We start from the raw sequence: 25,787 nt of genomic DNA on the forward strand, positions 1-25,787 counted from the left end.
AGGACAGAACAGCCACGGTTCCTGCACTTTCCCACCCCAAGCAACGTGGGTTAGCCACAGAGAGCCTGACTGGAGACTCGCCTCCATCGCAGCCTCCTCACCTCAGCCAGTCCAACTTCTCCCACCGGCTAGCCGACTCCTCCAAGCCACAGAGCCATCTGTCTACCATTCCCCCCGCTACACCGGAGCAGTTCTTGGTTACAGGAGGAGGTAAAATGTCTTGCCCTGCATTACCCAGTTTAAAATCTTCTTCTACACTGGACTCTTGGCTTCTGTCCATTCACGAGCTGCTGTGGAAATGTCCATGGCTCACAATCCACCCCCCAAAATAAAGTCGTGCCCAGCTCCACCTTCTATATTTAGGTATTTCATTTACAACACAACCGTGGCAACTTGCCACTTGATGTTTTTATGCGCTCTAAAAGCGTAAGCAACCGTCACTGTGAACCTCCCGAACCATTATCAAACGCCACACTCGGCTAGCACATTTCAAAGAAGGGGTTTTTATAGCGACGTTTAAAAGTGACAAGAATCGGAGCGCGGACGCAGCACTGCCCATTACGCAACAGAGCACAGACATTCCTTGATGTGCAGCTGGGGAAATACGTGTCACTTTTATTTTTTTTAAATCTCCCAGTTAGGCTCCCTGCTGGAACGCATCTGCTAGAGAAGTACAAATGAAAAGGTACAATGATGTTCATAGGAGACCTTTCCAAAGGGGATCACCTCAAAGCTATGCACCTACCTGGTCTTTCGATCAGAGGACACAAAAAGTCCCACTCAGGCTCTGAATGGATTCTTTCCAGGAACGAAGATGTGCAACTGGAAAAAAAAAAATCAACTAAACCCCACCTGAGAAGGAGGTTCTAAAGAACCCAGAAGACAGTGTGAAAGTAACAATCCACTGGGACCATGAGCAACCAAGTCAGCTGGATACAAATACAGGAGGTTTTTTTTTTTTTTTTTTACCCCATTCCCTTTCACTTCCCCCTCGCAAAAAATAAGCCGATTAGTCTAGTCTCATGGCCAGGCAGAAATCCATTTAACAGAGCGCAGGCAGAAGGAAATAAAGCCCACTGCTATTACTGCAGCAAAAAATCTCGTATGCTGGTCTCAAACCCTGACTCGGCAAGTTTCTGCCAGCCAATATGCGCCTACAAGTGCCTCAGCCTCTGGATCGGAACACAGCATTGCTTCGTGAGTCCGCGGTTAATGCGCCACCACAGCGGGGCTGTTGGCATGGGAAGGGATTGGTGTTAACCGTGTCAGTGCTGCAGCCGAGCAGGGCCAGCAATTCACTAGAACACTGTTCCATTTCTGGCTCTCACGCAGGCTGCTTTTTGCACCGTCTCCTCTGTGTTGTTACTTCCAGTGCAATGCAGGTCTCACGCCGGGCTCTGCAGAGCTGGCAAAGCGGGCAATATGCACAGTGAACTGAGGCTCACCTAACTGAATGCTAGATCACACCAAGTCCAGCAGCCGGGAGAGAACAGCACCTTGGGGTGGGTCCCAGCACCTGGACCTACTGACAAGCGCCCGGGGGGGTCCCAGCACCCAGACCTACTGACAAGCGCCCAGGGGGGGTCCCAGCCACCGGATCTACTGACAAGCGCCCAACACCAGAGGGAGAGAAAGACTAACACAAACACAACTCACCCGGTTTTAATTTTACTCCCAATTCAGAAGCAGTTGAGGTGTGTCAGTGTCACGCTGCCGGGGTGAAGTGACTTTACTTGCAGGAATGGTGAGGGAGGACAGAACCATTTTTCAGACTCTGCCGAGCCTTTCAGCCCAGCCTCTCCAAGCCGTTCCGAGACCCTACGCCCAATTTTCAGGTGGAGACACCGAGAGGGCACACGACTTGCCCACGGCAATGAATACACCAGCAGGGCCAGGAAGAAAACCCAGGCATCCCAGCTCCCCCTCCCTTTCTTTACCCGCTAGCCCACCCTGCATGCATTAACCTCCTTGGGCTAGGGACATAAAATCCCATTGAAGTGGCTAACAGGGTAAACATATAGTTTAAATGGTTAGCCGAGTAAAGGGGAGGGTGGATGGAGGGGGAAGACGAATCGCTCCACCCTGCCGGCAGGGTGCCTGGGCCTCCGCAGGTTAACTAACCTGAACCAGTAAGCTTACTGGTTAACCCTTCACATCCCTACCCTGGGCTCTCTCAAACAAACCAAAACTTCTGTTAAACGAACACGAGAAAGTTAAAACGTTTAATCTGTTTATTTAAATTAAACCGTTCTCCCCAGCTGCAACTGGTTCAGAAAAGATGGTCACTGTCCCCCGCCGGCCCCTGTTCTAGCCAGGTTAAAATCAGATCAATCAACGAACTGAATAGCTGATAGCATTTCCATCAACTATTCCATTAGTTGATAAGGGCACTTCCGCTTTGAAATGTAGCAAGCGCCTGCCCTATGCCAGAGCCTAAGGGGGTCCCTAAAATCCACTAACTCCGGCACCCCAGAAAAGTAAATCTGGCCTATGGGAAACCATGAACCTCTGTCCTCCCTGTCCCTTCCCCCCTCCCCGTGGGGCTAGAGCACCCGCGGAGTGAGGTATCTTAGTTGGGGGCCATATCCGCGAGGGTGGGGTTTTTTGGGAGGAGTTTATTTAAAATGAAGTTTGATAAATGAAGTGAAATATTATGTCCAACACAAAAGGTTCCAATGTTTTCTTTATTTACAGCACGGTTGGGGAACCTGTTCTGGGTCGGGTTCACCGGGCCACAGAAAAATCAGTTGTTCTAGTTTCTGTTCCTTTTGTGGGTTTAGGGCCGTGACCTTAACAGAAACTACAACACCCAGGTCCCCGCTAAATGCCGAGCACAGGAAGGACCAGAGAAGGTCACATGGATCAAGATTCCAATACTCTTTTTTAATAAGGCATGAACCCAAAGGGTCTCTGTGGGAAAATATCTGCAGCGATCCCTCTGGCCAGCTCAGCCAGGAAAGCGACAAGAGACCTAGTCTCCTCAGCCAGAAAGGAAGGTGGTGAGCCGGAGCCTGCTGACTGACAGGCAGGGCAGAAATCACCTGTTGAGCGAGCCAGTCATCCCGCCCCTGAGAAAAGTTTCCATTCTGTGAAACTGCCTGATTTTTACTGTCTAAGTAAGACAAGTACCAGGCTTAAAAGTAGAGGGAGTATCTCGCCCCCCACCCAAGCTGCCTACCCCTCCCCAGCCCAAGCCTCTGACGAGCTGATCATATTCGCCCAAAGGCTGAACTAAAATGCACGCCTGCTCGCCACGGGACCAGACTGGGCGCGCTGTTCTGCCTCACTGGGTCTCGTGTTCCTACGCCCCTGGAGCGCGAGCGAACGAGCTAAGCTTGTGTGGGTTCCGTGCTTTAGCACTGCCGGGGAGTCTCCATCACGGGACGTCTTTCAAACCAAGATGGGATGTCTGTCTAAGACAGGGCTACTCAACTTTGGAAGCCCCGGGGGGAGCCACAATGGTACCTCCCAGCACACACCGAGGGCCGCAACTTAAGTGTAGTTGCATGTACATGCAAATATAGATGCAAATATATGCAAACAGCTTCTTTCACACTGGCGGGCATGAAGACAAAGATTAAGGCAAGACTGCACAACACGCAGGCCCTGTTTAAGTCAGTTCTGCTGATATTAATACAATGCAATATTGACCCGATTTCCACCCGTATGACAGACCTTTCAATGAGCAACGACAGTCCAGGAATTTAACTACCAAAATGCATCTCAACAGAAGACCGTTCTATTGGCTGCTTTTTGGTTTTGGCTCCCACCCGTGGGCCGTACGTTCAGCCCCGCGTAAACCCAAACCGCAGTGCAGGCCACAAACAAATGGATGCGGCTCACAGGCCATGTGTTGAATAGCCCTGGTCTAAGAGATCGGCTCTAGCACAAACCAGCAATGGCGGGACCCGCAGGGGGAAGCTGTCTGGCCTGAGGCTACTTCCTTAAAGTCTCTAAGAAAAGCACCTCCCATTCCGGCCAAGGCAGCTGTAGATACTGTACACAGTGAGGCTTGGGTTCTCCTTTGCCCCAGGCTTCCAGACTACATTTGCCAATCTCTCCAGGAGCTCCCTACTGCAGAAGACACCCCTCCAGCTGGGAGAGGCTACAGGGAACCCAGGAACATTTGCCTTGGGAGCAATGTTCCCTGTAAGCTGGATGCTTGTGCAGCTGCTCAGGAGAGGTTCTAAAGCCACCTAGAAGTAGCAGAGTGCCCACAGGAAGGGTTGTTTCTCCTGATGGTGCACATTTGCACATGCCTTGGTGCACATAACATTTATTCCACACATGGAACACTGCTTGGGAGCAATGGCACATGCACCTTGCAGCACGCCCGGCACTGCAGAGAGAACAAGAGAAAAGATGCCCCTACCCTCTCTATATAATTACAGATGCAAACACTGCACAGCATGTCCTTCTATGGTCCTTCTGGAGAGGTGGAGGGTCACTGGCTAACCTCGTAGGGCTTTGCCCTGGAATTCAAAGCCTCTGAATTCAATTCCCGACTCTGCTATCCGTAAAATGGGGATAATATTCGTTTCCGCCTACGGTTTGTCTGTCTTGCCTGTTCGGTTTGCAAGCCCCGGAGAGGAGTCGGCCTCTTGCCATGCGTACCTACAGCATCTAGAACAATGGGGCCCCCCGTCACAGCTGGGGTTCTCTACACAGTAGTGCACTGTGATAACACGGATTCGTTTCTCCGTTTCACCAGAAGCCAGATTGTGGCACTGCAGTGGACAGGCCCTGCCCTTTTCTGGCAAGAATAAACCCCCTCCCTCCAGGTTGTTCAGTCTCTCCGAGCAGGTGACAAGATCACCCTGGGGCATTTCTTTTTCTAGGGAGGCCTGTAACGAAGATCCTGGCTCGCAGCGCCTGCTACCTCTTAACTGGCTTGGAACGTTCTTCTCGGAGCTTGTGGTTTGGAAGAGAATGGAAAGACGTCCCCATAATTAAACCATGCTTGTCCTCAGACAAACAGCTGTGCTCTATTACTGTAACAGCACAGCGATAATAAAACTGATACGGCTGGAAATTTAATTTAACATTAAAGCCAGTGGCCAGCACAGACACAAAATTTCTGAAGCACTCCAATCCAGCAGCTCCTGCTCTTCTCAAGGGAGTTCTGGACACTTCTCAAAAATCTGTCTGCAGGGGATGAATAAAATTTCTTAGCATCGGCAGTACTGCAGGGATGCCAGCAGCAGCAGAGAGGTGGTGGGAGCTGGTAGTCACGAGACCTGGTTCTGTCCCCAGCCCTGCCACAGATCTACTTGGTGACCTTGGGCAAGTCACTTCCTCTCTACCTGCCATTGTTTCCCCACCTTCTGTGTGTCAATCTTTGGGGAAGGGACTCTCTCTCACTACATGTCTGTATAGTTCCCAGCAGTCGGGCCACAGGGGTATGACAGTTATAGATACAACAACTTGGAAAACACTTTCCTTTCCAAATGCACTTTGCTCCCTCGTGTTAAAACCCCCACCTAGAGATGGCATGTAACTGCTGCAGGGTGTGTGTGTGTGTGGGGGGGGGGGTACTTTTAACCCACTCTCCCACAAATACTACAGATGTTGCCGGATCAGAGAGTCCTGGACTACAGAGGTTCAAGCTACACAGCTATGCTGGAAAACTCTCTTAGTGGAGATGCAGCTTGTGCCACGGATGTGAATGGCTAACCTTTTAAATGTTGCTAACTGGTGGGGGCTGGAGCTGCACCACCCCCTGCCACTCCAGCCTACCCACCCCCCATTTAATTGGCTAACTGGTTAAACATAACGTTTAACCAGTTAACTAATTACACTGGATTTTACGTCCCTAGCTTGTGCTGACAAAAGAGAATTAATGTTGCCACTGTGGCTTTATTACACCAGTTCCTTGAACCAAGTAAGCTGTACTGGCCTAAACACTTTTTTTGCTGGTAAAACGGCATCAACATTAAAGCTTCCGTCAGCATACCTGTTAGTTAGGGGTGTGCCCTCCCCCTGGCTTAACCAACAGAGCTATACTGGCGAAACTTGATGTATAGACTATAGCTCTTACTTTCTTGAGCCCTGCAAACCTCTTGGCTTCCACAATATATTGCGACAGTGGGTTCCACCAATTAATTACAGCCCTTTGATTAATGCACAACACTTAAAAAAGGATATTTTATTGGGTGTTCCTTGTTCCACCATTATAAAAAAGAGTAAATAGAAACTATTGATTCACCTCCTCTACCCATTTTTATTTTTGCCCACCTCTGACATACCCCTTCTTATTTACCTCCTCTCCAATCTCTGTAGTTCTAATCTTTTAATTTCTTCTTAGAAGGATATCTTTCCAGGCTTCCACTGTCCTCATCTGAAACTTTTTTTAATTTCCTCTCACTTTTGGCGTGGGGAGAACAAAATGAGCAGAGCACTCAAGCTCCAGGCGTACTATTAACTTACGTAAAGGCACTGTAATACTTTCCGAATTATACTCCTCCTCCTCTAATATAACCTGCCATCATGCGTGCAGCGGCATATTGGCCTAGGTTTTCGGTGAGTGGTCCATCGCAGGAGATTCAGGTTAGATGTCAGGAAAATCTTTCTAACGGTAAAGATGGTTAAGAGCTGATACAAGTCACTTAAGGGGCTCACGGAATCCCCATTCATGGAGGTTGGACAAACAGCTGTCCGGAGTGGTCTAGGTTCACCTGATCCTCCCTCAGAGCAAGGGAACGGACTAGATGACCTCTGCAGGTCCCTTCCAGCCCTACATTTCTATGAGGATTCCTGGATATATGAGCACTTCTCCTTTAAGCTCAAACCCCCTGGAGGTTAGAAGAAGATAACATACCACCGCATTAAGTGCCAAATATTAAATACCAAGCAACAAAGGCCAACACCCACAGAAGACAGCTACATTTCAGAAATCGGATCCTGAAGATGAGTCACTGCAGACAAGAAGAACTTCAGTGTCTGACACTCGGAACAGCAAAATGCCTCCTGTCACTCTACCAGCTGGTGAACCTGGCTCAGATCTCATTTGTGACGCTGGAGGTTTGCTCCCAGATACCACCTGTACCTTACAACAGCATGTTGGCCCACAGCAGATTTGAATAAACTATCCCAGTGGCTCTCAACCGTTCCAAATTACTGTGCTCCTTTCAGGAGACCGATTAGCCTGGCGCACCCTCAAATTTCATCTCACTTAAAAACTATTTGCTTACAAAATCAGACATAAAAGCACAGAAGGGTCACAGCGCACTTACTGAAAAATTGCCGACTTTCTCATTTTTAACCATACAATTACAAAATAAATCAACTGGGACACAAATATTGCACTTACATATCAGTGTATAGTCCATAGAGTAGCATAAACAAGTCAATTACGTGACATTTTTGTTTGTACTGACTTTTCTAGTGCTTTTTGCCTGTTGTAAAATGAGGCAAATCTCCAGAAGAGTTGGTGTACCCCCGGAAGATCTCAGGGTACCCCAAAGGTATGCATACCCCTGCCTGAGAACCAGGAAACTATCCCTTTGTCTCATCTGGCACTTCTTGCAATGGGAGAGCGCAGGACAGTGTGTTCAGCTAACTGGTACAGTCAGTGAGGGATTAAACTTCCAACAGCAAGAGTATGTGAGCTGCAGGGTCACGTTACCCTGCAGAGACCGGTTATTCGTACGTCAGTTCAGCCTTCAAATGTGCATTTCCTATTGTGGGTTTGTCTAGCTCAGGGACAACCAAAGTTGGTTCCACTGAGGGTTACGCTGGCCAGGGGCATAACTACTTTACATTAAAGCCAGGTCTACACTATAGCCGAAGGTGGGCTTAAAGTACGCAGTTCCAGCTATGTAAAAAACGTACTTGGAGTCAACATACCTTAAGCCAGGGATGGGCAAGAATTTTTAATGGGAGGGGGCACTCCAAGATTTTGGCAAGTGGTCAAAGGCCGCATTCCTACCGAGGGAGTTTAGGGTCTGGGACAGAGGTTGGGTGCAGAAGGGAGCTTGGGGTAGGAGACTGGGGTGCAGGAGGGGGGTGGAGTCTGCGAGGGAGTTTGGGTGAAGGAGGGGGTTGTGATCTGGGGCAGAGGGTTGGACTGCAGAGTCCAGTAGGGGGCCTGGGTGCCGGAGAGGATACTGGTCTGACAGAGGGGCTCTCTAAGAGAGGGTGCAGGATCTGGGAGGGTATGTCTACACTACAAAGTTAGTTCGAACTAACTTTCATAGGCGCTACACTAGCGCTCCGTTAGTTCGAATTTAATTCGAACTAACGGAGCGCTTAGTTCGAACTAGGTAATCCTCATTCCACGAGGATTAAGCCTAGTTCGAACTAGCTAGTTAGAATTAAGGGCTGTGTAGCTCCTTAATTTGAACTAGTGGGAGGCTAGCCCTCCCCAGCTTTCCCTGGTGGCCACTCTGGCCAACACAAGGGAAACTCGTCTGCCCCCCTCCCGGCCCCGGAGCCCTTAAAGGGGCACGGGCTGGCTACGGTGCCCGTGCCAGGTGCAAGCCTGCCAGCACCCAGCCAGCAGACCCTGCACCTGGCACGGATCGAGCCACCCACTTGATGCCCCCCAGCCCTCCCCCTCTTCCCGGGACCAGGCTGGCGGCTCCCAGGAGCTTGCCCGGGACCGCAAGAGGCGGGCACCCGCCTGGGCTAGTGCGGACATCGTGGACCTCGTCCACGATCTCCGCACTAGGCACAGGAAAGTGGCCGGCTAGGGCAGGAGAGCTGCCAGCCTGGCCACCCAGGAGCAGGTGTACATGAAAATCAAGGGGGTCCACTGAGACCCCTGACCCTGAGCTTACAATGGCTGTCCTGGGTCAGACCAAAGGTTCATCTAGCCCAGTAGCCTGTCTGCTGACATCAGCCAACCCTAGGGACCCTGGAGGGGATGGACCGAAGACAGTGACCAAGCCATTTGTCTCGTGCCATCCCTCTCCAGCCTTCCACAAACCTTGGGCAGGGACACCACTCCTACCCCCTGGCTAATACCACTCCATGGACCCAACCTCCATCACTTGATCTCACTTCCCTGTAAACTCTGTTTTAGTTCTAGCCTTCACGGCTTCCTGCAGCAAGGAGTTCCACAGGTTGACTCTTTGCTTTGTGAAGAACAACTTTCTGTTACTACTTTGAAGCCTGCTACCCATTCCTTTCCTTTGGTGTCCTCTAGTCCTTCTTTATGGGAACTAATGAAGAACTTTTCTGTATGCACCTTCTCTACCCAACTCCTGCTTTTAGAGACCTCTATCCTGTTCCCCCTCCGTCTCCTCTTTTCTAAGCTGAGAAGTCCCAGTCTCTTTAGCCTCTCTTCATATGGGACCTGTTCCCAAGCCCTGATCATTGTAGTTGCCCTCCCCTCTCCCAGCCTCTCTCTTCCTCTCTCCCACCTCCTTTTCCCAGTCTCCCCCAGTTTTGTTCAATAAAGACAGATTCCATTTTTGAACACAATTGTCCTTTATTTTGTACATCAAGAAAAGGGGCTAGGGAAGGGTAAGTGGAAGGAGGTGAGGGAGGAATGGGGTATGCGCCCCCGATGGGGAGGACTGGGCTGGCTCTGCGGGCTTCTGGGGGTGGAAGCTCTCCTGCAGCCCCCCGATTGCCCCCTCTCCCCAGATGGCAGCCTGTGGCAAGTGCAGCCGGGCTGATGGCCGAGTGCTGTGATGTGCCCAGTGTGGGTAGTCCGGGCACTCCAAGCCAGGACTGCTTTGCAAGCGGGGCACCCCTGAGAACTGTCTGTCTGTGGTGGGGGTCGGGTCCCTTTAAGCGCAGCCCTCGGCTAGCCTGAGACAGCAACTCCACGCTCTAAGTCCTCCTCTGATGCCCTGCCGGCACTGCTTCCGGCCATCCTTAAGCCTGGTTCAGGGTCCACTTAATGTGGACATGCTAGTTCGAATTAGCAAAATGCTAATTCGAACTAGTTTTTTAGGGTGTGTCTAGACTACATGCCTCCTTCGACGGAGGCATGTAGATTAGCCAGATCGGAAGAGGGAAATGAAGCCGCGATTAAAATAATCGCGGCTTCATTTAAATTTAAATGGCTGCCCCGATCTGCCGATCAGCTGTTTGTCGGCAGATCGGGGGAGTCTGGACGCGATGCCCCGACAAAGAAGCCTTTCTTCATCGACACAGGTAAACCTGGTTTCACGAGGCTTACCTGTGTCGATGAAGAAAGGCTTCTTTGTCGGGGCATCGCGTCCAGACTCCCCCGATCTGCCGACAAACAGCTGATCGGCAGATCGGGGCAGCCATTTAAATTTAAATGAAGCCGCGATTATTTTAATCGCGGCTTCATTTCCCTCTTCCGATCTGGCTAATCTACATGCCTCCGTCGAAGGAGGCATGTAGTCTAGACACACCCCTAGTCTAGATCCGTTAGTTTGAATTAGTGCTGTAGTGTAGACGTACCCGGAGGGAGTTGTGACCTGGATGAAGGGAGTGCAGAGGGTTTGGGTGATGGCTTGGGGCAGGGAAATGGGGGCAAGGTCAGGGAGAAGGTCGGGGTTCCGGAGAGGATTCTGGTCTGGAGAAGGGTGTAGGAAGGGGTGCAGGCTCTGGGAGGGAGTTGTGACCTGGGGGAAAGGGGTACAGAGGGTTTGGATGGGGCAGGTAGTTGGGGGGAAGAGATGGAGTTGGGTGCCAGAGGCAGGCTCTGGCTGGGAGGCGCTTACCTAGGCAGCTCCCAGTCAGCAGCCCTGCAGGAACCTGCAGGCTGCAGTCCCAAGCTGCTGCACATGGCTCTGCTCCAGGCAGGGTAAGAGGGAGGGAGGAAGCTTCATTGGTTGCCCCTGCCGCCAGAAAAATCTCTCAACTGCTATTGGTCGGAAACTGGCCAATGGGAGATGAGAAATTTTGCTGGGGGTGGGACAGAGCACAAAGCCACCATCCTCGCTCCCAGACTAGAGCTGCCACATTTAAAGAAGCTGTCGCTGCGCTGTGCTTAAGGGTCCTAGCGAGGCAGCTGCTGGCCAGATCCCGTGGTTTGGCGGACTGGATCCGGCCCGCTGGCAGCCTTTTGCCCACCCTGCCTTAAGCCGAGCTCTGGCGTCTTTCTCACAGCGGGAAGTTGATGGGAGAAATGCTCCCGTAGACTTCCCTTACTACTCGTAAGGCTCAGGAGTTCCGGCGTCGATGGGGACAGCCTCAGCACTCGATTTAGTGGGTCTTTACTAGACTCACTATATCAAATGCCAGAAGATTGATCGCCTCAGCATTTATTTTCTCCGTCATCCAGACGTGGCCTAAGTGGGACAGGGAGAATTGAACCGATATCGAGGTAACAGTACCCCTCTGAATTCTGATGTCAGCTATCTCCTCCCGGTTCCCGATGGAATCCTGGAACCTGCAGTCTCTCTGCAAGCGCCAAATTTGTAACCAACAGGAGAGCAGCTGGAGAGTGCATTGCACAGCTTCCGGGGCCAGGCTGTGACCTCCCCTTGGATCTAGCTTACCAAGGCGAGATTCATTTTAGTTTGCACCCCTGGAAAGTCAGCTAAGTACGTCTTCCTCCAGCCAGCTCCTAGCAGCACTGGAGCTCTGTAATTGCTCTGACTGCAGCAGCATGCACATAGGACTTTCCTCTGGGTTTTGCTGGCATTTACCTCAGAAAAAAATGCACTAGACAAAAGAGAAAGGCCCTGGAACACCTGCGTTTCCTTACCATTGTCAAATGGATCTTCCCAGACAGCATCCCTGCCTTGGCATGGCTTCCAAGAACGCCACGCCTTGCCCCAACATCCGGCCCTCACTAGGACCCTCCCGTTGCTACAGCGCAACAACGGCAGCTCGCCTGCATCTTTCTGCTGAATTCAAATGCCTGACATCAGGGTGAGTCAGAGACCAGAACGGGAAACTCTGGCTTCACACATCACAACGTGCCAAGGCCCCAAAGCAGAACGCAACCTGTGACACAAACCCAAAACGAGGGACACAAAGGACACCTAAAAATGCTGCATGAGTCACCCCCTTGGCAAAAACAATCTGAGACTGCAGTCTCAAGAGCCTCTCTCTGATGTAACAAAACCCCTCAGTAGAAGTGTGTGCAGAACAGAGGTCACTTTCGGATTAAAGTGACTAACGGTCCTTGAAATGAGGGACGTGTGAGAGCTGTCTCCTGGCTTCCTGCTGCCCCTGCGTTACAGACTGGCTACTGATTCCCGAACACCCAGCCGTGAAACGGGACTGACTGCAGGTGGAGAAAGGATGCGCACGTTATAAGAAGCTCCACCCATCCCACACAAATCAGCTGATAGTTGAGGATCGTTTTCTGGGTTTTTTTTTAAACATTCCCTTTTTTAAAAAAAGCAAGGGTGTGTCTACACTGCAACGTTACTTTGAGATAACTAGCATTATTTCAAAATAACAATGCAAGTGTCTATACAGCCATTCCGTAACAGACGGCATATTCCGAAATCTGTAAACCTCATTCTGTGAAGAATAACGCCTGTTCCGAAATAGCTATTTTGAAATGAGGTGTGTGTAGATGCTCCACTACTGCTATTTTGAAATAGCCCCTCACCAGGGCCATTCTAAGTTATTCCTCCCCAGTGCCTCCTGGGGCTCTAAATCGAGATAGCACGTCTACATTAGGGAAGCCAGCCTCGGACTCATTTTCAGGCTTCCCTGCAGTGTAGATATGCTGTTTTGGAATAAGGGTATGTCTAGACTACAGGGTTTTGTCAACAAAACTATACCTGCATCTACACTGCCGCTAAGTTCTGTCGACATAATGTCGACAGAACTCAGCAGTTTTGTTGATGGCTGTAAACCTCATTCTACGAGGAATAACGCCTTTTGTCGACAGTTCTGTCAACAGAAGGCATTATAGCACCTACACCGTCCTTTGCATCTACACTGTCATGCCGACAAAGCGGCTTGCTTTGTCAACAGAACTGGATGTCGTCTAGATGCTCTTTGTCAACAGAAGCTTTGTCGACAGTATCTGTCGACAAAACTTCTGTCAACAAAAGCCTGTAGTCTAGACGTACCCTAAGTGTGCAGTGTAGACGTACCCCTAGTTTCTGCAGTGTTAAGGAAGCTAAGGGGGGGGGAATACCAAAGAAAGAAGGCCGGCCTTTTGAGGGTGATAAAACTGTGGGCCAGACAGACACTGGTGTGGAAAGAATAAAGCCAAGGAGGGAATATTAAGGGCAAATCTGTGCATTTTCCTCAGGCCCCTTCGAAGCTCCTCATTCCACTCTACGACCCTCGGACTTCCTCGCTGTTTAAAGGCACGCAGCTTTAGACACGTCCTTACGCTAAACTAGCCTCCCTTCCCACTTCGACATAACATTTTGCTAAATTCATTTAAACTTAAGATCAGCAAACTACTGAAAAACAAGCAGCCCTGTGGCACCTTCGAGACTAACAAAACTAGAGAAGTATCATGAGCCTCTGTGGGCAAAACCCACTTCCTCAGATAAGCTGGAGAGGAATAACCAAAACCAAGTATTTTATAACAGGAAAAGAAGGTGCCTGTCAATTGTGCCAATGAGGCTAATTGAGTGGGCTGGTAGAGTCCCATTCTTAGCTTTTTATGTAAAAATAAGGTGTTAAGGGCAGGGGAGACTGGCTTTATAATGAGACATCCAGTAAACGTCTTTGTTCAAGCCCAGGGAAACTGTCCAATTTGCATATGACGGTCAATTTCTCATCCTCCCTTTTTAATTGGCTGGTGAAATTCCTTTGTAGAAGAATGGCTACTTTTAAATGCATTGATTGCCCAGGCAGGTTACAATTTTCCCTTACAGGTTTGTGTGTTTCATAAACTATTTCTATTTCTAAAGTATTTCATAAACTACAGAGTAATTATAAGATTTCTCCCTCAACAGCAAAAGTTTTAGACAACTAGGAATATGACAGGAGGGATAAACAAGGTAACAAAAAACCCAATAACTGTAAGGACCATTTTGCTAGCATCAGCAATGCAGCTTTGTTTCTTCAGTAAACTTGCACAAGCAGCATATTGATCTAGCAGATCTGATGTGTTTCAGTATTGTTCTGCCAATCTTCCTACCCACGCACCTGTAAACAAGGAACTACATAAAAAGTGACGCCACACGTCTTTCAAAATCAGCACCCTGAGCATTTCAGATCCCAAAGGTGTCCAGAGCTGCCCCAAGATATGCAGAGTAAGCTTGTTTTTAGGTTAATCTGGTCAATCACACTACAGCTTTCCTGCTAAACATGGTTTTTGTTTTGTTTTTTTAAATCAGATTCGACTTTTAGAGAAGTAGAAAAGACGAGGTCTTTTCCTCTTGTAATTATTGACCACATGGTACTTCCCATTAGAGATGTGAAATTTAGATTAATTAACTAATCAATAGTCAATAGGATTTCCATCTGATTAGTCTATAAGGGTACATCTAAACTACATGGCTCTGTCGATGGAGCCATGTAGATGAGTTTACTCGGCAAAGGGAAATGAAGCCGCGATTTAAATAATCGCGGCTTCATTTAAATCAAAATGGCCGCCGCGCTGTGCCAATCAATCAGCTGATTGTCGGCTCAGCGCTGCAGTCTAGACGGGGATCTGCCGACCCCGGAACCCTTCGACAGCAAATCCTGTAAGCCTCGTTTCACAAGCCATAAAGGATCTACCAACGAAGAGTTCTGGGGTCGGCAGATCCCCGTCTAGACTGCGCGCTGAGCCGACAATCAGCTGATCGGCACAGCGCGGCCATTTTGATTTAAACGAAGCCACGATTATTTAAATCGCGGCTTCATTTCCCTTTGCTGTCCTGACTAATCTACATAGCTCCGTCGACGGAGCCATGTCGTCTAGACACACCCTAAGGGTGCCTCCACCTTTGAACTGTAGCAAGAGCCCTACCAGAAGCCCCGCAGGGAGAGTGGGGACAGTGGGGGACTCCCATGGGGGGACTCCCGCTGGCCCCACGGTCCCTGAGCCTTTGAAATGGGGCTCTTGTACATTTCAAAAGCGGAATCGCAGCAGAAGCGGTGCAAGAGAGACCGCGTCAGTCCTCTCACGTGCCGTTTCCCGCTGCGCCTCTACCCCCCTGCCTCCCATGGAGACAGTGCTGGGGGGAACCAGCTTTTAAGGTGGCTCCCCCCAGCATTGGCTCCTGCTCCCCCTCCCTTGCTGCCTCTCTCTGATAGAGGCAAGGGTGGGGGAAGTGACTAGCTTAGACTTATCGGACAGTCCCATTACCAGGTGCATGGTCCAGGACACATTCCAACCCAAGTAATTACATTCTGCTGGCTTAGCTTCCTCTCCATTGCATTTGCACAGAGGCCTCCTTCACTTCCTGTCCCAAATTCTTGCGCGTTGCTGCTGCACCCGACTCCCCCACTCCCTCACAGGCACCGTTCACGGAATGCAGCTCTTTTCTCTCCGCCCCGCCTGAAGCTTTGTGCGCAGGTTCTGCTCCTGCTGCAGGCCAGAGGCATTGCTTGTTAACCAGCGAGGAGCCCGGCTTGCCAAGATGTTAAAACCTTTTTGGATGAAACCACTTAAAAGACGGCAAGCCTCAGTGTCAGCTTTCCAACCGCCTCCTGACACCTGCTCCCCTCCAAGCTGCACGCCGGAGGTTGCTGATTCATTCCGTGTCTCGGGCAAAAGAATAACCAATGCAGCCCCTTACACAGCAAGCTCAGGGTCAGCCCCGGGAGCAGCCTTCATGGCAGATGCAGCAGGGGTGGGCAGTTTCTTCTCTCCCGAGGCAGTATTTTTCCAAGCACGGATCTGAGCGTGCCACGGAATAACCTGCATTAAAAAACCTCAGCCCCGGTTTGCTTTGGAGCAGATAACGAGCCACTTGTTGGCATTAGGAAAAAACTTCCTACCTGTCAGGGTGGTGAAGCACTGGAATAAATTGCCTAGGGAGGTTGTGGAGTCTACATCGCTGGAGATATTTAAGAGCAGGTTGGACAGACACCTCTCAGGGATGGTCTAGATCAGGGGTGGGCAATCATTTTTGACCGGGGGACACATCAGAAATTTTTGAAGTGGCCCTGGGCTGCCCTGGAAGGGGCGGGGCCTCAGGCAGAAGGGGCGGGGCCAGGACACTTCCGTGCTTCCCCACCCACATACCCTGATTGGTCTGGGGGTGGGGAGCGCACAAAGTCTTTGCCCCTCCCCGCAAGAGAACCACAAGCTTTTCCGAATAGCTGGCAGTTCCCTCTAGGTACCCACACTCCTGGCAGTGGGAGGAGACTTTGCATGGTCCCCCTGCTAGCCCCAGGTCAAGCAAGGCCTGGGGAGGGGGAGCACGTGAAGTCTCTTCTCCCTGCCCCTGCCCTGCAAGGGAGTGCAGCACTTAGAGTCAACCACCAGTAGAGCAGCAGCTGGCCGTTGACTTTAAGTGCTGAGCCCCTTGCAGGGCGGGAGGAGACGTCACACGCTCCCCTCCCCGTCTCCAAGCCGATTGGCCCGGGGGTGGGGGGAGTGGCAAGGCCAGTCCTAACCAATTGGCAGCCCCTGCCGACTGCCCAGCTCACTTGTAGGGTTGCCAGATTGTTTAAAAAAAAATACCGGACAGCAGGCTCTACAAAAGCCATTCAAACATGAGGGGCGCATCTACACAGCGGGCTTAACTCGAAATGAGCTATGCAAATTGCAGGCTTAACTCGAAATGAGCTATGCAAATTGCAGGCTTAACTCGAAATGAGCTATGCAAATTGAACGATGTCAATTACGTAGCATATTTAGAAATAGCTCATTTCGAGCTTTGGCACTCTCTACACAGCACTTATTTTGAAACCGACTCTTCCTCCGACTTCCCTTCCTCCTTGTACAATGAGGGTTCCAGGAGTCGGAGTAAGAAGTCCTCCAGCTTGACTGTGTAGACTGTGTAGTCTAACCGCTGGCTGTGTAGACGCGGACTAAGCTATTTCAAAATCACGTTGCTGTGTAGACATAGCTCAGGTGGAAGAAGGTGGCCAGACACCTTTTATACTTTCTCTGTGCACAGAGAGCGGTGGTGGGTGGCCAGTGGCTTGTGGGCTGTATGTGGCTCATTGCTGCTCAGTGTATGGCCCACGAGACATTTTGTACACCGTTAGCACGGTTGCCAGTTTCCACAGGTTTCCACCCATGTCGGTTTTTCCTATCCGGGTTACTCAAGTGACCCACAGGTAAAGCAAGGGTACATGGATGCGGGTTACACACCACTGGATGCAGAGGGAGCGCACGGGTCTCACAGCCAATCAGCGCTGCCACGGTTCAATCAGCACACCCCATAAATTCTAGGTACGCAAGCGCAGTTAACGAACTGACCCTCTCCCGGGAGACTGACTTACTCACGACAATTGTGTGGCCCACTGAGACGACGGAGGGCCATTCATGCCGCCCACTCACTAGCCTCGGTTGCCCATTACCGATGTAGAGTGTCAATCAACCATCAGAGCCAAGCTTGCCTATCTGTTATGTTTGCTGAGGAACCTCTGGGCTAGACACACTCCACACTCAGTTAGCGCCAGTGGCTAACATGACTTGGCAAAAATATCCCCCTCACACACACCCCCTATGTAGGGTCTGACAACAGACGAACCCTGCCACCTGCTCTGGTCAGATAGCAGCTGCCCTTCCACGTGGGCGACCCTGCCAGTGGCAAAGAACCCGCCACATCTCCCCGGAAACATCTCGATGAGAATAACTGCACGTTAAACCCCTCATTTCAGGGATGCAGGCCCCAGGATGGGGATTCTGCCTTTACACATCAGGAGGTGTTCGTACTGGGATGCTGGGATTGCGTGGGCAACATAAGTGGAAGAGGAATGTCAAGAAGCAGAAAGGACTCCGTTTTCACCCCCAACTCGCCACACTTATTTGCATGGGCTGCCTTGTCTTTCTCAATACAGTACACCCGCCTGTTGGTTTGACTAGACGGGCAATATCCTATGCTAAAGTTTGGCAGGGCACAGTATAGAAATGCTTAATACTGTCATCCTTACACTACCTTACAGCAGGATACTAGTGTTAGCTGATGCAAGTTGGACAGGGCATACATTAACAGTTTTTAATTGCATGGTGTTAATGTAATATACTTTATACACATGGGTGGTGGGAAGTCATGTTAACTGAATATATCATGGTCATCCCACAATTCTGTTCACTTACATCAAGTATCCCATAACAGACAGACTTGTTGAGAGTCTCTGGGTTAGGATAAAAGGAGTAAAAACCAAGGGTGATGTCATGCTAGGGGCCTACTACAGCCCATCTACCTAGGCAGAAGGGATGGATGAAACTTTTTTAAACAAGTAAATGAATGAAGATGCCTATCTCCTAGAACTGGAAGGGACCTTGAAAGGTCATCAAGTCCAGTCCCCTGCCTTCACAGCAGGACCAAGTACTATCCCTGACAGTACCAACAAAGTACCAATACAATCATCCAAAGTGCAGGACTTGTTGGTGATGGGGGACTTCAACTGTCCGGACATCTGTTGGGAAACTAACACAGCAGGGCCCAGATTATCCAACAAGTTCTTGGACTGCATTGGAGACAACATTTTATTTCAGAAGGTTGAGAAAGCTACTAAGAGGGAAGCTGTTCTTGATTTGATTTTAACAAATAGGGAGGAACTGGGTGAAAATTTTAAAGTGGAAGGCAGCATGGGAGAAAGTGATCATGAAATCACAGAGTTCATGATTCTAAGGAATGGTAGAAGGGAGAACAGCAAAATAGAGACAGTGGATTTCAGGAAAACAGATTTTAGTAAACTCAGAGAGCTGGTAGGTAAGGTCCCTTGGGAAACAAGACTAAAAGGAAAAACAGCTGCAAACGGTTGGCAGTTTTTCAAAGGGACATTATTAAAGGCCCAAAAGCAAACTATTCCACCACACAGGAAAAATTGGAAGTCTGGCAAGAGACTGCCTTGGCTTAACCAGGAGATCTTAAATGATCTAAAGATGAAAAAGGAGTCTTATAAAAAGTGGAAACTAAGTCAAATTACAAAGGATAAATATAAGCAAAATTAGAGAGGCAAAGGCACAAAATGAGCTCAATCTAGTTAGAAACATAAAAGGTAACAAGAAAACATTTTACAAATATATTAGAAGCAAGAGGAAGACCAAGGACACGGTAGGCCTATTACTCAATGAAGAGGGAGAAACAATAACAGAAAACTTGAGAAATGGCAGAAGTGCTTAATGGCTTCTTTGCTTCAGTTCTCGTCTAGAAGGTTGGTGATGACTGGATGCCTAACATAACAAATGCCAGGGGAAATGAGGTAGCTTTAGAAGTTAAAATAGGAAAAGAACAAGTTAAAAATGACTTAGAAAAGTGAGATGTCTCCAAGTCACGAGGGCCTGATGAAATGCATCCTAGAATACTCAAGGAGCTGACAGAGGAGGTGTCTGAGCTTTTAGCTTTGAAAAGTCATGGAAATCGGGAGAGATTCCAGAAGACTGGAAAAGGGCAAATATTGTGCCCATTTATAAAAAGGGAAATAAGAACAACCCAGGAAACTACAGACCAGTCAGTTTAACTTCTGTGCAGGGAAGATAATGGAGCAAGTAATTAAGGAATCCATCTGCAAACATCTGGAAGATAATAAGGTGATAGGGAACACACAGCATGGATTTGTAAAGAACAAATCACGTCAAACCAATTGGATAGCTTTCTTTGATAGGATATCAAGCCTTGTGGATAAGGAAGAAGTGGTGGATGTGGTATACCTAGACTTTATTAAAGCATTAGATATGGTCTCTCATGACTTTCTTATCGATAAACTAGGGAAACACAACCTAGATGAGGCTACTATAAGGTGGTCGCATAACCGGCTGGATAACCATTCTCAGGGAGTAGTTATTAATGGTTCACAGTCATGCTGGAAGGGCATAACAAGTAAGGTTCCACAGGGTCTGTTTTGGGACCGGTTCTATTCAATATCTTCATCAATGATTTAGACAATGGCATAGAGCGTGTACAGGCAGTCCCCGGGTTACGTACAAGATAGGGACTTGTTCTTAAGTTGAATCTGTATGTAAGTCGGAACTGGCGTCCAGATTCAGCCGCTGCTGAAACTGATCAGTTTCAACAGCGGCTGAATCTTGATGCCAGTTCTGACTTACATACAGATTCAACTTAAGAACCCCAGGCATCCCCAAGTCAGCTGCTGCTGAAACTGATCAGCGGCTGATTCCAGGAAGCCGGGGGCAGAGCAACTCTGCCTCGGGCTTACTGTAGTCAGCAGCTGGTCAGTTTCAGCAGCGGCTGACTTGGGGACACCTGGGGCAGAGCAGCTGGGGTGCTGCTGGGTTGCTCCAGTAGCGCCGCTCCTCGGCGCTACTGGAGCAACCCAGCAGCACCCCAGCTGCTCTGCCCCAGGCGTCCTGATTCAGCTGCTGCTGAAACTGACCAGCAGCGGCTGAATCAGGACGCCTGGGGCAGAGCAGCTGGGGTGCTGCCGGGTTGGTCCAGTTGCGCCGAGGAGCAGCGCTGCGGGACCAACCCAGCAGCGCCCCAGCTGCTCTACCCCAGGCGTCGTGGGCAGAAAAGCCTGGTCTGCTGGAGGGGAGGGGGCACTAGCTGCGTCCCCCCGCCCAGCAGACCAGGGAGATGCGAAACAAAGCTGCAGAGGACGCCTGCAGCGGGACAGTCCAGGCACGCCGCGGCTGTCCCACTGCGGGTGGCCTCTGAGGCTTTGCTCCCAGTCTCCCTAGTCTGCTGGTCAGACCAGGGAGATGCGGAGCAAAGCCGCGGAGGACGCCCGCAGCGGGACAGCCCAGGCGCACCGCGGCTGTCCCGCTGCGGGCATCCTCCGAGGCTTTGCTCCCCGTCTCCCTGGTCTGACCACCAGACCAAGGAGACAGGGAGCAGCTTTTCTCTCCCCGGAGAACGCGGGCGGCGGGACCGTGGCTCATCTGGGCGTCCCGCCGCTCCTGTCCTCCGGGGTGAGAAAAGCCCCATTCGTAACTGCGGATCCGACATAAGTCGGATCCGCGTAACTCGGGGACTGCCTGTACTTATTAAGTTTGCAGAGGATACCAAGCTGGGAGGGGTTGCACTGCTTTGGAGGGTAGGGTGAAAATTCAAAATGATCTGGACAAACAGGAGAAATGGTCTAAAGTAACAAGAATGAAGTTTAACAAGGACAAATGCAAAGTGCTCCACTTAGGAAGGAACAATCCGTTTCACACATACAGAATGGGAAGTGACTGTCTAGGAAAGAGTGTTGCAGAAAGGCATCTAGGGGTCATTGTTGACCAGGAGCTAAATATGAGTCAATAGTGTGACACTATTGAAAAAAGAGGCAAACATCATTCTAGGATGCATTAACAGGAGTGTTGTGAGCAAGACACTAGAAGTAATTCTTCCGCTCTACTTTGCGCTGATCAGGCCTCAACTGGAGTCTTGTGCCCAGTTCTGGGTACCACATTTCAGGAAAGATGTGGACAAATTAGAGAAGGTCCAGACAAGAGCAACAGGAATGACTGAAGGTCTAGGGAACATGAGCTATGAGGGAAGACTGAAAAAATTGGGTTTGTTTAGTTTGGAAAACAGAAGACTAAGAGAGGGGACATGATAACAGCTTTCAAGTAGAAGGGTGTCACAAGGAGGAGGGAGAAAAATTGTTTTCCTTCACCTCTGAGGACAGGACAAGAAGCAATGGGCTTAAATTGCAGCAAGGGAGGTTTAGGTTCAACATTAGAAAAAACTTCCTGTCAGGGTGGTTAAACACTGGAATAAACTGCTTCGGGAGGTTGTGGAATCTCCATCGCCGAAATGTAAGAGTGCGTTAGACACCTGTCCGGGATAATCTAGATGGTACTTGGTCCTGCCATGAGGGCAGGGAACGGGACTTGATGACCTCTCGCGTTCTAGTTCCTTCCAGTTCTAGTGTTCTATGATTCTATGATACTTACAACCAGGGCTCGACAATTAGAGTAATTCACTCACTCGTGGCGAGTAGATTACAAGGCGGCCCAGCGCAGTCAGCGCATGCGCAGCGCGGTCTGCACATGCGCACCGTGCCAAACCACACAGCTGGTGAGCGGGGCTCACTGCCACTTGTCGAGCCCTGCTTACAACAATAAACAGATTCCTTCCACCACGTGGAGTAATTCCCAAACACCGGTTTATTTCTGTATTATTTTTAGAAAACCAACATATTCTCCTCCTTACGCCAGACACTGTTAACAATGGGAGCTAGAGGAATGATTCCTAGCCCTGAACAAGATCTGACTATAGAAGTGCAACAGCACAGTTTGCCTGCATCAGTGTTAGCCGGGAGTCACTGTTCCTCACATTTTTAGTACGATGCAAAGATAAAATTTGCATGATACAGTCTACCTCTGCATTTACACTGCGTTGCTAATTAATATGTTTTCACCACCACAGATAATTAATCTAGGGTGGGCTAATTCCAGGGACTGATGGAATAGGATATACAGACTTGAACCAGTAGTTTACAGGGTCAAATCCAGCCCTGATTGTAGACTGTATCATGAAAAATCAGGATTCTATTTCACAATTCAGAGCCCTTCACGCGGGACCTTACTTAACCTGGCTCTGGGTTGTCTCAGCTTTACTACATGTGGCGGCAAGAGTTTAGCAGCTGAACAAAATTAGAAGGACCGCAGGGACTGCCCAGCTCCATACCAGCTGGGATCTCAAACGTTCCCGGGCATTCTCTGTGAAATCAGCGAGCTCTTTCCAGCTCACATCCTTCCTGTCCTGCCGCAGCCCCGAAGGAACAGCTGCTTTATTCAGAGCCACCTCGCACTCTTCCTGTTGAGCTAGCATTTCTTCTACTGAGTGAGGAATCCCTCCTGGGCATGCTCAATCTGGATAGAGACAGATTCTCAGAGCTACATGGGGAAACCTGCACAGCCACTGCTTAGGGTGCGCTTCTGTGGCTGAAAGACTTCCCCTGGATGGGGTGGTGGGTATCAAAGGCTGTGCCTCTCCAAACAGTCTGGCATGGCCCCATCCATGCTCTGCCTTGCCCCATGCTGGCTGGAGCTGGCCAGCCTGCCATGGGGACTTAGGCGGCAGATGCCGGGGCTGTGCTGGCTGCCCGGACTGTGCCAACCGGCCGCTCAGCACCATGGTGGCAGTGTTCCAGCATCCTGCAGAGGCGGCGGGGCCTCAGGCAGACTGGGAGGGGCTGGGGGCTAGCTTCCCCCAATGGCTGGGACACCAGCTATCCATGCACATATGCTAATTTCAACGTGGCAGAACAATGATCCTGCAAGGTACCACTGCAGGCCAGAATGGGGCTGGGGAGCTGCCCGGTGAAACAGGGCAAAAGAGGAGCCGCCGTAGGTCAATGAATGGAAGCACAGTGAGATTGCTCACAGTGGGACTATGTCCACACGGCATACTGTGGGCGAGGGCACACAGGGTAGGCCCAGGTACAAGCTGGTGTGTAGCTACATCCGTCAGTGCAAAGTTCCAGCAGTGGCAGCTGCCAGAGCTTTTCCCTGTGACAATAGCAGAGATGCTGGCAGAGGCAAAACTTGGGCCTGTAGAAAGACAGATGGGCCCGTCTCTATTCCCAAAGCAGCTCTCCGCCATCCACACGGCTATTTTTAGTTCAGCGTTGGAGCCTTTCATCACCACAGGGGAAATTTATACTGGGGCTGGGGAAGGTACAATTTACGTGCTCTCCACACCCCTGCAAGGAGGGTGCAGTGTCGATGTGCCATAGGCATGATCCCAGCAAAAGCTTTGTTGCCTTTCCTCTTAGTGGCTGGTTATTTCCCTTCTCTAAAAACCAAAAACCAAATAAAACTCAGCTTTCCCGGAAGGACTGGAGCCTTGCAGCTTAGCTCTCAAGTGAAAGCCAAACCAGAGCAGCCTCAGTCACCAGAGTATTTCTGGCGAGAGAAGGGAGCTTGGGGAAGCCACAGGTCAGGCTGGATGATCAGATGGGTCTCTTCTGGCTTTGGAATCTAGGAACGTAGGAGACAAAGTAGCATTTTTTCCCCATTTAAGCCATATCCAAGCAGCCTTGTTGCACTCGGAGCTCCCTTTCTGGCTCCTAGTAACTTCTCTATGTTGAACCAGGGATGTAAAATCCTGTTTAATTAGATAACCATAAAGTTTAACCAGTTAGCTGGTTAACCAAGTAAACAGAGGCATGCGGACCAGCTGCTACAGCCAAGCGGGGCTGGAGCAGCCCCCTGCCTGATGCACGCCTGGGCCAAGTTGGGCCCAGCACGGGCGGGGGCTACCTCACCCAAGGTCAAGCGCCTCTACCCACAGCAGACTGGGCTGGGACCACCATGGGCAGTGGCTGCTTCACCCAGGGGGCAGCAGCCCCCTTCCTGCAGTGGGCAGCAGGCTGCTCCAGCCCCCACCAGTTAACCTTTCACATCCCTATGCTGAACACACACGTCCAATGAGCTACCTGGGGCAGCTCGGCAGAGACTCCGGCTCCATTTCAACCACAGGGAAGGAGCCCCAAGCCAGCTGAGCCAGTCCTGCTACCCCGTCCTGAACGTGACAGGTCCACACCGGCCTGTTCTGCGAGGGGCAGAGGAGCAAAGGACTCTGGTTTGACAGAGCAGGAGCAGCATCTTCCACTGAAATGTACAACACAGACAGACACAAAGTATCTAATGGTAACGTACGGCATTATTTCCACCCCCCTTTCCAAAGTTTTTATTTACATATTTTTATGTACGCACTTGTTCACGGCATCTATTCTTTGCTGTAGCTACTCCCTGACACTTTAGAGGCTAAATTACAGTTTACTCCTGCTAACTCTTCTTCAGCCTATCCATAAGAACAGCCAGACTGCGTCAGACCAAAGGTCCATCCAGCCCAGTGTCTTGTCCTCCGACAGTGGCCAATGCCAGGTGCCCCAGAACAGAACAGGGAATCATATGTGAACCCTCCCCTGTCGCCCATTCCCAGCCCCTGGCAAACAGAGGCCAGGGACACCGTTCCTACCCATCCTGGCTAATAGCCATTGATGGGCCTAACCTCCATGAATGTATCCAGTTCTTTTTTGGACCCTGTTAAAGTATCCGTGATACTGTAAGCTATTTAGGGCAGGAACTCTTGTTTTTACACGTTTGTACAAAGCCCAGCACCCTGGGGCTTTGATCCTATATCGGCCACAATAATCCAAATACTTAACAACTAGGGCTCTGAAAGAGTAACCGGTTAACATCGATCGCCCTTAACTGGTGATGCTTATTGGTTCCAGGTAACCAGTGGGGGCTGGAGCAACTGCCCCCCTGCCATGAACAGGGGGCTGCTCCAGGTGTCCGGAACAGCCCCCGTCTACCAAGGGGTAAGTAAATTACTTTATGTCAAGGTCCAAATTTCTTGGACAAGGTCCAGACCCTACAGACACAATTTTGACATCACCACAATAATAAGTAAATAAAAAGATTTCCTGGTCCATTCAAAAGCATCTGGCAATGCATATTTGACTCATGATCCACCTATTGACTCACCCCAGCCCTAATGACTAAAGGTCCCCATGCTTTAATTTTCTATCCCCCCCAACCCCTAATTTCCGTGTTCAGAGCTTTCCGTTGCTTGGTAAGAGAAACAACTGCCCCGCAAATTACAAATAGCTTTAAAAAATAGTGACTTTTTCGGCCTATACATCAACAACTACTAAGATTTTGGATGAACTTAAATAATGCAGATTTCAAATAGGAAGACATTTGTTAATTAACACACACAGGCCTCATTGAACCCAACATTAAAGGTGTGAGTTTACAGGTGTGAGTTTACAGGTGTGAGTTTAATTCCAACTGCCAGAAAATTCAGTGATCATTTTTACTGCAATCTTAACTCCGTCCCCTTGTGCACTTGAATTACCACACTGTTCATCACACAAATTCCACCTAGCATGGAGCGAAGGGCCAGTGAAATGACTGTCAGGGA

At 50.0% G+C, this 25,787-nt stretch overlaps 1 protein-coding gene across 10 annotated transcripts in view; it reads right to left on the bottom strand.

Annotated features, from left to right (window-relative positions):
* Nucleotides 1-25,787, bottom strand: part of KCNAB2 (potassium voltage-gated channel subfamily A regulatory beta subunit 2) — a 115,089-nt gene that overhangs the window by 87,576 nt on the left and 1,726 nt on the right. For 3 of the 10 annotated variants that reach the window (XM_075906455.2, XM_075906461.2, XM_075906453.2), the window contains exon 2: nucleotides 746-822. The exons of the other annotated variants lie outside the window; for them this stretch is intronic. The gene's annotated coding sequence lies outside the window, so the exon portion shown is untranslated. The remainder of the gene's footprint in view (nucleotides 1-745; nucleotides 823-25,787) is intronic. 10 annotated transcript variants of the gene reach the window in all.

The sequence above is a fragment of the Pelodiscus sinensis genome, chromosome 24, assembly GCF_052426305.1.
Source record: "Pelodiscus sinensis isolate ZL-2025 chromosome 24, ASM5242630v1, whole genome shotgun sequence".
Classification (NCBI taxonomy): domain Eukaryota; kingdom Metazoa; phylum Chordata; order Testudines; family Trionychidae; genus Pelodiscus; species Pelodiscus sinensis.